This window comes from Alligator sinensis, unplaced genomic scaffold, assembly GCF_000455745.1.
Source record: "Alligator sinensis unplaced genomic scaffold, ASM45574v1 scaffold6_1, whole genome shotgun sequence".
NCBI lineage: Eukaryota > Metazoa > Chordata > Crocodylia > Alligatoridae > Alligator > Alligator sinensis.
The window spans coordinates 362736-365628 of NW_005842698.1; the positions used below are offsets into that span (position 1 = coordinate 362736).

At 53.2% G+C, this 2893-nt stretch overlaps 1 pseudogene; it reads right to left on the minus strand.

The window, feature by feature from the left end:
- Positions 1-1070: 1070 nt before the first annotated feature.
- On the minus strand, positions 1071-2210 carry LOC112551974 (annotated as a pseudogene).
- Between the last annotated feature and the right edge of the window lie 683 nt (positions 2211-2893).

Genomic DNA, 2893 nt, shown 5'->3' on the forward strand with positions numbered 1-2893 from the left:
TCTCATTAGTTGCCCTGGCAACCCACAGCTGTGCTCCCTAATCACTGCTAGGGCTCCTTCTTTAGCAGTTTTTCCCTTCTTCAGGCACAGGGCACCTTAGTGCTCTGTGACACACCTCCCCGCTTAAGATCCCGACTCACCGAGGCAGATCTTTATTCTTGTTGGGTTGCATTTCCCCGTCTTATTTCTCTGGTACTCTTGGGCTGGCCCACCGACATTTCCAAAGAGTAGAGGCGGAGGTTTTTTAGGCGCCTCCTACTCGCCTTTTACCCAAGGTGCACCATGTGGGATTTTATGGGAGTTGCCCTGCCTCAGGCAGTCCCCCCACACTAGCTGACCTTGGTAGGTTGCAGTCCCTGTCGGTCAGGCTCTTGCCTGTCTTTCGGGGTTTCTTCTCCCTTTCACTTCTGGCCCATCTATCTTCCACCCCTACATACCCTGATCTCTTTCTCCATACAGGTTGTCTTGTTTCTTGCTTTTCTAAGATTTTCTGTAGCCCCTGAAGCCCTCTCCAAGTCTCCCACTGTCTCTCCAATGCCTTCTGGGCATATTCTTCCCTCCAAAATTCTACCTTCGCCTGGCTGGTAGGTCTTCCCATCGGCCCTTTATAAATCTTTACGTAGGCTACGCCTCCCACCCTTGCTTCAATTACTTCCCTCAGGGTCCACCATTTGACTCGCCTTGCGATGTTATTAATGTAAATGCAAGGCCGCCTTCTTCCCCTTTGTTCTTTCTCCAGCCGAATTCCCTGTGTAGTTGAGGGGTCTTTAGCCTCCTTAGCTTGGCTTGCAGTCTGGATTTGGCATGGTCTCTGCTTCAGTGCAGGGCTGGGTATCTCACCCTTAGAGTGAAGCTTGAGACCTCCTCCTCCTCCCCCCTTAGTTTCCCTGGGGTTTTGGTCCCTTCTTTCCATCTCAGGCCCCGGTACCCTTCTTTTACTCAGGGCTTCTGCCACTCTCTCCCCTTTAGCAGCTGTACCTTGCTTATTATATGCCCGAGCCTGGGCCATTTTTGGTTTCTGGTCTACTTCCCTCTGTTGCCCTTGTTTTGGTGCTGTCAATCTTCCAGCTTCACATGAGCCTGCAACTTTCTCTATTTTTTCCCCTCAGGCCATTCATCTCTTCAGTGTATTGGTTCACCCACTGACCCCATCTCTGATTCAGGCACTCCATTACTGTAGTGGTGATCTCTTCTTTCATCTTTGTGGGGTTTACCCCCGAGTGTGCCTCCATCCTTGCATTCTCTTCCTGCTGCTCTGGTTCCTCTTAAATTCTCTAGGAATCTCTAAGCCTTTCGTCCTGGGTGGTTCTGGTTCGGCCTTCTCTCTTAAATCCTCTGGCGTTTTCTGGCTTTCCAGTTGCAAGGTTGCTAGTTGCGCCTCCACTTTGCTCAAGGACCCTTTCACTGCCTCGAGTTCCTGGTGCTGCTCTAGGCATTCTGTCTTAGCCGTGGTCACCCACTCCGCTAGTTTGGCTCCCAGCATCTCTTGCATAGCCTCTGCAACCTTCTCTGCTTGGGCCTTCTGTCCTGCGACTGTTTGAGTTGCCGTGCTTGTTATTTCTGGCACCTCCGACTCCCCCGGATCTTGGCCTTTTGGGGCCGTCTGCCTGCAGCATTTTATTTTCTGCTTCCAAGGCTTGGACCTGCTGGCTTAAGGCTTGCACTTGAAGTTGTGCCTGCTTCCTTTCTGCATTGGTCACTGCGTCTTTAGCCACACTATCCTCTAGGAGGTTTTTAAGGCACTGCACCTGTTCTCCCAGGTAGTCCTTTTCTGCCTCCGCCCTCTGGAACAGAGACTGTAGCCTATTGGTCTCTTTTGTTCCGGCCTCCAACTCCTTTTCAAGGGCCATATTTCGATCACGCAGCTCCTCGTAATGGGCCATGTACGCTTTTACCTTTTCCAACTCCCGGGCAATCACCTCCCCCTTTTCTTTGGTCTGAGCGTGATTTTCAAGCAGTTGGTCCCGCAGCTCTTGAATTAATCATTCTGTCTGTACACACCTCTGCTGCCAGTCCGCCACCTCTTCTTGCAACCCCTCTATTCGGTCCTCCTGACAGCGGATTTCTCTCTGCAGGGTCCCTATTACGTCTCTTGATACCTCCAACTTCTTCAGCAGCTCCTTCTGTTCATCTGCCTGGGTTGCCTCGGCTACCTGGGGCCTTGCTGTCCATGTTTTCATCTCTCTCTGCATCTTCTGCAGTCTCTCCATCCTGGTCTGTTTTAGTCCCTTCCTGGTTGTGCCTTCCGGCTTCCCCTTGTACAGTCTCAGGGACAGTGTCTTCCTACTCTGTCCCCCTTTCAGGTCTGTGTTCCTGTTGCCTTTCAATATATCTTCCTCTGTTTCTGTTCCAGCCCTAGGGTTCGTCTTTCCCCCTCGGGACTACAGGTTCCTTAGCCATGTACAGCCTTACCTTCCCGGCCAATGCACCACTGTGACAAGTCATCTCTCTGGGCTGCCCTCAGTGTGGCCCGCACACCTGTCTCTGGGGCAACCGCCCACCTCCTCGCCTGCCACGTCTTGATCTTAATTAATTAATTAGCGGGAGGCTGCCCTTAAACTGCCCCCTCCACTAGGGGGCGCTATCTGCGGCTCCATTTCCTCCCCTACATCGCAGTCCAAACCTCGCCGATGTAATCACCATTGTCTCAATACTATTCAGCCCCTTACTGTTCTCCCCGGGCCTTCCTTCCCTTGCTGCCCCCTCCTGGGGCTTTCCGGTGCCCAACTTGGGCCTCCCTACAATGCGGCCCCCCCACCTATCAGGGGCTCCCAGTGCCCAAACTTGGGCTTCTCAATAATACTGCCCCCTATCTGGGGCTTGCCATGCCCAACTTGGGCTTCTCGGTCATGCGACCCCCCCCCCCCCCCCAGGCCCCCCCCGCCCCACCTCT